The 11,059-nt window shown below is 41.9% G+C and overlaps 1 pseudogene across 1 annotated transcript in view; it reads left to right on the top strand.

The window, feature by feature from the left end:
• LOC306916023 (CCR4-NOT transcription complex subunit 4-like) overlaps positions 1 to 11,059 on the top strand; it is a 71,113-nt pseudogene continuing 60,054 nt past the window's right edge. Inside the window, exon 1 of the transcript XR_013792484.1 lies at positions 1 to 236. The product of XR_013792484.1 is annotated as a CCR4-NOT transcription complex subunit 4-like (transcript). The remainder of the gene's footprint in view (positions 237 to 11,059) is intronic.

Below are 11,059 nucleotides of genomic sequence, written 5' to 3'. Positions count from 1 at the left end.
GCCCCCCTTCTCTCCTAATGTAAGATGGTGGTTTCTGGTAGAACTAGGTAGCCAGCACCCACATAAGCTCAAAGAAAAGGCTGCAGCCTGCAGGTGTTTCCTTGAAACCAAGCTGTATTTGATCCGTATCTATAACAGGTGTCATAATTAGTTTAGATAGATAACGACATATCCCCCCCCACCGCCCATTGGGTGCCATTATCCCGGAGAGGAATTCCCAGCAAGATATAGGCAGGGTGAGTATCCCACTAAACTATCATCATTTTAGCTTATGTTATCTTTTTTGTACACAGATATATATATTTTAAACGGCAAGACAAACGAGCAAATGCTTGTGATTTCAAACACACCCTTCGATATTTACGAAGCGATCTTCCAGTAGTTAGTTACACACCCAGGTCATGTGGGGGAAGAAAGTGACCGTCCATTTGGGTGTCGGCGTCGGGTCTCTGGGTAAACACAGTCCCAGGCTTCGCCGGGGAGGAAGGCAGGCCGCGCCGTATAACTGCTGTCAGTGGTGTGGTGTGGTGTAAAGTAACTAAGTACATAATACCCATGCTCTCAGAGAGTGTTAAGTACAAGTTTGAGGTATATAATATTATGTTTTACTTTGCGTGAGGATTTCCAAATTTCAGTACCTGCACTCTACTCCATTGCAGAGGCAAATATACTTTTACTCCACTATTGTTTTAAAACGTACTGTAGTTACTATTTACTTTGTAGATTTTGATTATTACTACAATTCTACAAACCCAACCAATTGACCACTTATCCCTATTAAACTGGGACCACGCTTCTGTGTAATGAATACTTTTGGTACTTTTAAGTACATTTTTATATCAATACTTTTGTACTTTTACTCAAGTAAATTTTGAATTCCGGACTTTTACTTGGGTAAATAATGTGAGTACTTCCCCTCCCCCCTCCCCCCCTCCGACACCCTTTTTGTGGAGATCCTATCTGTGTAACATGACCGTACGGTGGCAGGTGCAGTCTGTCATAGTTTCACTTCGTAGTTTCGTATGTGTTTTAATTTCACGACGATCGAGGCTACAGTACTAAAGTATACGGGCTAGCTCGCCGGGCTAACGCTAGCAAACAGCGAAACACCCAATACAAGCAAACGGGGGTCACACTGAAATTCGTGACGCAACGAAAACGGTGACTTCGATCGATCGCTGCATTCGCTATTCAAATTATTTGGGTTTGCCGTTTGGAGCTCTAGGTTGAGGGACGAGGGTGAAATTATTCATGCATTGCCCTTGGACTTTATATGTAGAATTGTATGTCATGTGATGGCGTACAGCTACAACTGTTCTGTAGTTTATGTCAATGTGTTGGTTAATTTAGGATGACATGCTAAGGAATGAAGTTCCATTTCTTATTGTTTTCCCGTGAGTTATGAAAGCAAATGGTAACGTGCGGTATGATACATACATAACGTCGGTTAAACGAATAGCGAATCCCGGCGTCACACATTTGTATTTGTCACCAATGTCTGTGCAACGATCTCTTCACTAGTTGGCCAGTGGCTCACCAACCAGCTGCAGCAGCATCCACCCGCGTCACCCAAGGCACCTGACATTGACTTGCGATGTGTTACTTGTTGTATAGCATTCAGATGGCAATTCAATTCGTTTTTTTTCCCTATCAAAGATACTTGACAAGTTGACAGTACAAATAATGATGCATAAGATAATGATTTTTCCTTCCGTTTTTGTTTCCCCTCATACGTTTTCATTTGTTTGCCGCTGAACACACATTTTTACTTTGACCATTGAGATACTTTATCTTGAACTTAATTATGATTGGTAGGTTGGTCAAAAACATGGTTGTTGTGAAGTTTCAACTCCTGGTTTTGTCAAAGAAATGAACCCAATTCCCACAGTTCAGTGCCAAAAGCTTTTCATTGTGTTTTCATATCAAATCTGCCAGTCTCTTGGAGTTTTGCAATCTGTGCAGTCTTGACACATTCTTATCGTTCTTCTGTAGTTGGTAACTGGCTTTGAATCTCAACAATGCATGAGAAAGTGCCAAAGGTTGTCACAGCAGTTTGTGAGGGTGCACAATTGTATTGTGGCATAGATAACTTATTCTTCCTTGGGCAAAAGTGTATTGATAGTGATACCTGATACTATTGTGCTGTCTGCAGCATACTATGCCAACCAGAAAATAATAAAAGTGCCTTAAATGACATATCCGTGAGTGCTGGTGTTCTCTTCTTAGAGATTTCTAAGTACACCTGATACTATTCCCATAGGATATGTTTCAAGCTGCTCTATGACGTGGCGTTAAACAACATCGTTTGTGGCTCTGCCTTACACTAAAGACACATCACTTGCAGACTACATTTTCTTTGTTGGGTCTGACTCAGAATTTGACAGCTTTGTTTACATGTTACACCTCCTGTTTTTTATGTTTTTATTCCTCTTTTTTTTAAAGAGACATTTTGCCGAATTATGTCTTCTTATTCTGTCATGGAGTTTTTTGTGTCGTCCTCACTACAGTGTGTGTGTGAGGCTGAATGTAGTAATTCAGTTCTATTTGAGTGCCTAGCGTCTTCCACTTACTGTACGTGTCTCTGGCTCACGCACAGCATTATCAATGTTTGTTTTTCACTTACTGACTTGTGACATTGTCACACAGCTCTTGTACTTCATGATGGCGTTACAGGGATTCAAGATGGATCCTCTGGAAGCATAGCCCATTTGCAGTACATTTCTGTTTAGTGCACAATTGTACATGGCAAATTTCTGCACGGGCAGCGCGTGTAATTAGCATCTCATCTCGATGGCTTTATTTTCTGTCTTTATTTTATTTATTTCTTTGACAATGCTCATTAATCAACATTTCAGTTTTCACTTCCATGTAAATGTGCCAGAGTTAGCCATAAGCTAATTTACATCTGTAGTCCCTGAGCAGGCTCTTAAAATTGTAGTAAAACTAAACATACAATGACACATACAGTACTATACAATACAATGCAATACAATACAATACAGATAACTTTCCTAGTGTTGCCTTTAATTAATCCAGGAAATTCTCTGCCAAGGAACAAGACCTTGTTTGCTTACACCTTTTATTAGCCTGTGACTGTGTATACTTGACAGTTCAGTAGGTAAATTCTATCACAGGTACAAGGCAACAATATACTGATAGGCTAATATCAGAATGTGTTGATTCAGGCTTGACCCAACACTGATATTTGTATTAGTGAATAGAATAATTTATGAAGTATGACTCTATTGTATGTTTTGTGTGGGGACTGCGGATCGTAAACTAGCATCTTTGCTAAATCCGGTGTATTTACATTGCATTCATATTTAATATCCATTAATATGCAATGTCCCATCCAAATAAACAAATAAAGTAAAGCGAGTAGTTTTCTTTTTTTGCAGGGGACACCCAGCTTGGCTTTTCTCGCAATAGAGACTATTGCTGTGTGTTGTTGCTCGCTAACAAGCCTCTGTTGATCAAAGAAGGGTTGAACAGAATGTGAAATGAAAGTGTGGGGCAAAGAATGTAATGCTTTTCGCTGCAGACTAGCCCATTTTGGGCAGGAACCCCTTTTGGCGTTAGCATTATGTTATGCTTTAGCTATTGAAAAATAGCAGATCTACAAGCTCATAGCGCGCCACCGAGTGGCGCGATACGAGCTTGTAGCTCTGCTATTTTTGAAAAATCGAAGAACGACTGAAGTAGAAGTAGAAGACATTTTTAGAATCTGATCTGAGGTCAAAATGGGCTAGAGAGAGAGGTGTTTCAGGCCCCGACAGTAAGCCTTTGATATTGTATGCTGTCACTGTCGCTGCAGATTTTTGTTCTGTACATACTGTAGGCTACCTGTGTCACGGAATAAGGCTGCAGGCTTGCTTAGTCGGGTGAAGCTGAGAGTCCATGGATGAGTAGGCAGTCGACGCCTGGCTGTGTGCCGTGACGCAGGGGGGGGAGAGCTGTTTGCTGTCCTCACTTCACCCATCTGAGCTGAATAACCAAGCAGGGATGGGAATTTGGAAGGCTGTCTGTCAGCTCGCAACGGGAAAGAGGTTGCCTCTCTACAGCGCATCCCTGACTTGGATATAACTGGTCCAGAACTGGATCTAAAATGATGTATCTATCTACTATAGGGCTCTCACGATGATCAGGACATTTTAGTGTAGATGAATACATAATTCTGATGCATTATTATTTTTTTTTAAAGATATTTCTTTGCGGCTTACGCCTTTTTATTGGTTTTTTTGAAGGGACAGACAGTAGGCTGACAGGAAACGGGAGAGAGATGGGGGAAGACATGCAGTAAAGGCCGTGTCGGGCTCGGGAGTCGAACCCGCGGCACACTGCGACTGGATTACCAGTCGGGTGCCCAGACGGTTACGCCACCGCCTGGGCTTCTGATGCATTATTGGCATTGAACATACAAATTACGTTTTGGTTTGCCTTTTATGTTTTGTATATAGAAATGGCACAGGACAGATGTAACACAAATTAATAACTTAATAAACTAGTCCATAATCTGGGGGGTGTGCGGGTTATGCACTCTATATACATGTAGTTAGTATAACTTTCAGAGTGGAGCGCTGCTCATTTGACCTTGCTGGCTGTGTCTGAGTGTTGAGAATCTTACCACAACCATAAGAAGCCATTGTTTACGTTGTTTCTGCTAAGCTATTTGTGCTAATAAAGGATGAGGATTGTAGGATTATATTTAGGATTTACAAAGCACTACTACTTGGATGTACACAGTACTACTGTGGCCTGGTCATAACATTCAAACATTTTCAGAAATTGCTAAAATACCTGACTTGCAAGCAGCTCCCAATGTGTCGTGACTTGTGTGCGGCACATTTTTAAATTTTCTTTGCCCTACGTATGTTGAAAGTGCTTAAGAGCACGGACAGTGACATTTCGGTTCATTTCTTCGAGCAGTTTTTCTACAGATGAATGGAAACGTTAATGCAAAAATAATTATGATTAACTGAATAATTGACCAGGGGATTATGTAATAATTGTGACAGGCCTAGCGCCACATTGTATATTCTAACTGAGAGGCCGTCGCTCACTGTCCTCTCTCTGTCCATGTTACTTTGTACATCAATTTTATGTCCATCTTCCTCTTACGCCCGATGGGTGCAGTGGAGCTTCGGCCTTAGGCCTGTGTGTGTGTGTGTGTGTGTGTGGTTGGTTATGTACTGTGACTGTCTGGCAGCATAGTTGCTCTGTGCAGAACAGACTGGGTTTCCAGAAGGTGTCATACCAGGGTCCTCCTTGAGCTACGCTTCATGTTTCCATATTTGTTTTTAGTGGAAATATAAACAAATGTCAAGGGCTCTCTTAGACGATGCCAATCTTGGACGTTTGAACTGTAATTTCTGTGGCTGCAACAGTTAATCGATATCCGTCCTGATTATTATATTAATTTAAAAGTAATCGGTATGCACCGGTAATAATCACTTCAACAAATAATCGATAGTTGCACCTCGAGTTGATTCTGATAATCGGTTGGCGTGATCAGCTAATCAACAATTAAAATATGGGATGACTTTTTGTTAGAACTGTAGAGATCTGCAATATAAGGTACTTATTCAGAGGGTCTGCTTTATGGAAATTAATTTGAGAGGACAGTGACTGCACTAAACAAACTTAACTCTTATCTGGAGCTCTGCTGCACTTCCTTATAGACATCGACTGTAGATTGTATTACTACTTGTGACTTCCTCTCCTCACCCAGGGATAGAATTGATTACAGTTTGTGGCCCCTCTATGTCTTGACAAAAGCCTATATTCCTCACCATGTCGGCTCAAAGTTCAGTGGTCTTTATTGCCTCGTGTTTGTGCCATGTTTTCATCATATGTTGACTCATGCGTTTGCTTGCTTATGCCTTTTTATTTTCCAAGCACTCGTGCTGCACATGGTTTAGGCAACGGCAAGGATATTAATATGGAGCTGATATTGGATCAGTTGTTGAGGCAGATTTCTCCAAAGCGATTACACATTGACTTAGCAGTGTGCTGTGGTCCGCTGCAAAATATATCACTATATTTATATTAATACAATGTCCCATATCTCCAGAAGCTGCATATCTTTTTTAAGTATTTGGATGTTATGCAGATGAGAATATCAATATCGTGAAGGCCTAGTCAGCTGTTGTTTTGCACTCCGTTCATGTGTGTGTGCGTCCGTCTGTTACCAGCTAATCTCCGGCACCGTTAACCTGGTCGATGCCAAATTTTGCACACTCCCTGGATGCCAACGATGAACCTCTGCCCCAAATGTTCCAGAACGGCCTGTTGTAGCGCCACCAGGAGGCCGACTTTTACACAGTATCTCTATAGTCATGTGTTCAAGACGGATCTGTCTGATATTTCATATTCCATCCTAATTGGCTAACATGGCGTTCAAAGTTTGCAGGATTGGCCCGTTTTGAACAAAAAGCCTCAAATCATGAATGCAGCGTGCAATTGAAATCTTTCACAGACTTTCCTAATAGGCTGAGGAATATTTCCCACCCTTTTCACATTGGCCTGTTGTAGCGCCACCAACAGGTGGATTTTTGCAAAACACATTTTTTGAACAAAATGCCTCAAATCATCCAATGGCGTAAGAAGAAATGACACCCTTTTCACATTGGCTTATTTCAGCGCCACCAGGAGGCCACAACCTGACCTGCCCTGGTGGAGACCTGTGCCCCGAGGGGCACTTTATCTAGTTAGGCCGCGCAAAATATTACTTTGGTCTCCGGTTGCCGACCGACTCTATTAAATATGCACGACCCAAAAGATTTTATTGGCATTTAGTGAAAATCCGACCGAGTCACTCAGACCAAAAAGGTCTTATATGGATATATATGCAGCCCAACAAAACATAGCCTACACCTGCCCAAAGCCAACATTTTTCAAGTTGTTTAACGACGTACTTTAGGCTACTACGAGAGAGAAAAGTCGGCTTCTCTGTCCCGGAGAGCACGACGGGTGGATTGACAGTTGACGCTACTGTGTACTGGTATTTTTTTCTTGCGCTGATTTGAATGAAAACACCGGCGTGTGCAATTATACTTTATATACGGATCCCGACAGTGTTGACCTCAACGAGGTGAAAGCAAACTAGCAATGCTCAAATCAAATTAATATAAGGTTTTTTTTTTTTTTTCTCTCTCACTCTCTACTGCAGCACGCAGCCTGTACAGAACCTCTCTCTCTGTCTGTCTGTCCACATGTATGTCTGCCTGGCTGAGTCGGGTCTCTCGGAATGTCACAGATTTATTTTGGATTTCGGAACCATTTTTTTGGACCCGTGAATAACTACTGTGTAGTGTGTGTGTGTGTGTGAGCTAGCTAGCTAACGTTAGCTATGTTTTTTTGTCTTTTAACCTGTAGCACTAGCTAGCTATACTTGGGCAAATATTGAAGTGATTAAAAAAGAAGCCTATCCATCATTGCCGTAGGGAAAAAATAATAATAAAATAAAATAAATTCCTTGCGACCCATCCTTCCCGCGAAAATAAAAATACAAAATAATAATAAAATAAAATAAATTCCTTGCGACCCATCCTTCCCGCGAAAATAAAAATACAAAATAATAATAAAATAAATTCCCTACCGACACAGCCCGAAAATGACTTATTTTGCTTGGCCTTATAGGTGAAGTCTCCCCCCCCGAGCCCCCCCCCGCCCTTTGTTATTACGTTGCGGCTGCTTGTGAGCAGATCTACAAGCTGTTAGTTAGTTTAGTTTAAGGCATAAACTAAACTAACTAATGGGATGTTTAATTCCTGCCATCTTGGGAATCTCATGCTTACGGTCAAAGAATCCCAGCAGCTAGCACTGTCACCCTGTAACGTCAGGCCTGCTGAATCTGCTGTTGCTAATTACACACACACATACACACACACACACACACACACACACACACACACACACACACACACACACACACACACACACATCAGCCTCAGGTTTGTCCGGCCCAGATCTGCAGCACTTGCCTCCCCCCCCCCCCCCCGGTGCAGCTCCACTGTGTCGTGTCCCAGCACGAGCACAGCAGGATGGACTGGGTGACCATACATGTCGAGCAGGCAGTAGAGGGGAAGGGCCGAAGACCCTTCCACTTTCCGTCTAGACTTCCTTTAACCCATTCAGGCCTGACGTCGAAATTAAAAAAAAATGTTTTCTAAATCATGACAATTTTCGGAAAGATTTGAGGCACATTTTAACGATTTTTCAAAAATAGCAGACCTACAAGCTCATAGCGCGCCACTCGGTGGCGCGCTATGAGCTTGTAGATCTGCTATTTTTCAATAGCTAAATTATAACATAATGTTTAAAACACCAAAAGGGGTTCCCGCCCAAAATGGGTTAATGGTTAATGTGGTTAAACGCTAACGTGACATGGATGCGTTCCAGGTCTCAATGGATTAAAAGAGACCCAACTGTGGGCTTGCTCCACCCCCCCCCCCCCTCCTGTCCCAAGTTCAGGACAGGGCCGTGATTATTTTTAGCCGTCTCCCCTCCTCTAGATCCCTCCCCCCTCCGCTGGTCTCTCTTCCTGACATGGCCCTCTGGTGAATCTCTGGACCCACATCAATAATCGGAGTCAGAAAAGGTTAAAGGAGCATTCAGTGATTTGGGTGATTTGGAAAACCACCCAGTCCGCCCCGGCAACAAAATGTGCACATGCACGCTCTACAGTGGGGGGGGAAGTGCAACAGGCCAACAGCATGTGCACCAAGGCCCGCCCCCAGTCGATCATGATTGGAGGAAGGCCCCTCTCATCCTGATTGGATGAAGGCACCAAAACTGAAACTAGGGTTTTTTTGACCCCAGGGGCTCACTGGGGACAGGGAGGAACTCCTTATATGGTCAGCACACTCTATAGTAGGGAGGATTATCCAGAAAAAAAAAAAAAAAGTGATATTTGAATTAAGTAAAATCACTGAATATACCTTTTAATTCGCAAAGTGCAATAAAGGCATACGTCGGGAAGTTGGTTGCACACGCATCAACGCACAACCCCCAACACTTTGGAGTGGACACAACTCATGCCGTGTAAAGTATGGTAACTCTGATGCAGACTGCATCATTATTCTGTATCCGAATCGGAACCATACAATACACTCAGCCCGATATATGGGTCAGGGCCCCTGACCCATATATCATATTTTTTTTCGGGTGCGGCATTTGACCTATCTGTAGTTTCGAAACACCACGGCACTCACAGCTCTTATGTCCATGAGCTTGCGTTGTGTGGTATGTAATCATAGGTTCATAACTTCATAACACAACGTATATGTGTTAGTTTGTGGGAGGAAACTAGCTAGTAGTATGTTGATTTAAAAAAATAAATATATATATTGTGATATGAGACTACTGTAGATATTATCTGGGAATGTGTGGGTGTTGTACCATTGTTATATGGCATAAGTGTCTTTTCCTGGTTTTTATCATTTAAACCGTATTTTATACTTTTAGAAATTGTCAAATAGCAAATGACTTGTCAAATAGCAAATAACCAATCTACAAGCTCAACATTAATAAAATAACTTTTAAATCATCACAATTCGTTAACTTTTGACTATATGAAATTTGTATTTGGTAAAAATATATTGTGATAATTGATTTGGTCCATATCGCCCCAACCCTTCCATTTACAGGACATTCCTTCAAACCAACAAGACTAAGGGCCGATTCATACTCCTATTTTACCGCTGTTTCGGTGCTGTAGTGCCGAAATGATTTCGGCTCGTCAGAAATTTTCAGTAGCACCGAAGAGCCGACTTTAGGACGGTACCTACAAGCTCATAGCGCGCCACCGAGTGGCGCGCTATGAGCTTGTAGATCTGCTATTTTTCAACAGCTAAAGCATAACATAATGCTAACACCAAAAGGGGTTCCCGCCCAAAATGGGTTAACCCATTTTGACCGAGACCGATTCTACAAATGTTTTCTGAAAAACCTATGTTTCTATGTCAGTGGTTCTCAAACATTTTCATGTCCAGGACCCCAAAAGAATATATGTATTTGGCTGCCGACCCCCATCTGAAAAATATGTCGTTTTTGTTTTTGTTTTTGTAGATCTGCTATTTTTCAATAGCTGAAGCATAACATAATGCTGAAAACACCCGCCAAGACTGGGTTATTAAACATGTGTGTTGTATTGAAGCATCACTTTTAATACACTCTTTAGCTGAGCCTTCTTACTCGCCTGTTGTCTGATTTCATGATACTTTTATATGATGATTCTTCCCCTATGGGTATAATTAATTATATTAAGACTGGCTGGTGAGTTAGTATTCCAGCCCTGGGATCCATCTTGTTTAGTTTTCCTTCTATCATTTCAGTTTTGTGAGTCAGTCATTGGCTTCTTATTAAACTTGCCGGCAGTCTTAGTAGGACGTTTAAACACGTTTTCAGGCCGAAGGCATGGGGAGACTATGATTTCCAGCACCCATCCGTCCTTCCGTGTGTCCGTCTGTGTACAGATCATCTCCGGCACCGCTGGCTTGCTCGCAGCGAAACTAACTGCACACACTACTCCCAGATGTCGGAGCAGAAGCTCTGCCCCAAATGTTTAACATGGACCTGTTGCAGCCATAGCGCCACCCGTAGGCAGATTATTGCAAAACACATTTTTTGACAGTATCTATAGTCATTAAACGAAACAAGTTTTTCAGTTCTTTATATTCTACCATGGTTGGCTAAGATGGACATCTAAAGTTTGCAGGTGTGTCCAATTACTTTTCACGTAACATTTCCACTAGGTTGAACAAATGCCACCCTTTTAACCCATTTTGGGCGGGAACCCCTTTTGGTGTTTTAAACATTATGTTATAATTTAGCTATTGAAAAATAGCTGATCTACAAGCTCATAGCGCGCCACCGAGTGGCTTCGTATTGATTTCAAAACGGAGAAGAAAGGCCATGGACGAGGTCTATATTGTTTACCTCACAAATGCATACCAAAGTCCAAAAGCACACAATTTGTATTTTGGGAATTCTTTGGAAGTAGAAATGAGGCTTACAGTATGTGATTTAAAAACGGGGAAAGGCGATGCTTAATGTGATA

This window comes from Electrona antarctica (genome assembly GCF_951216825.1).
Source record: "Electrona antarctica genome assembly, chromosome: 23".
NCBI lineage: Eukaryota > Metazoa > Chordata > Actinopteri > Myctophiformes > Myctophidae > Electrona > Electrona antarctica.
The sequence above is the reverse complement of the archived record's forward strand: the minus strand, read 5'-3'. Positions and strand labels throughout refer to the sequence as shown.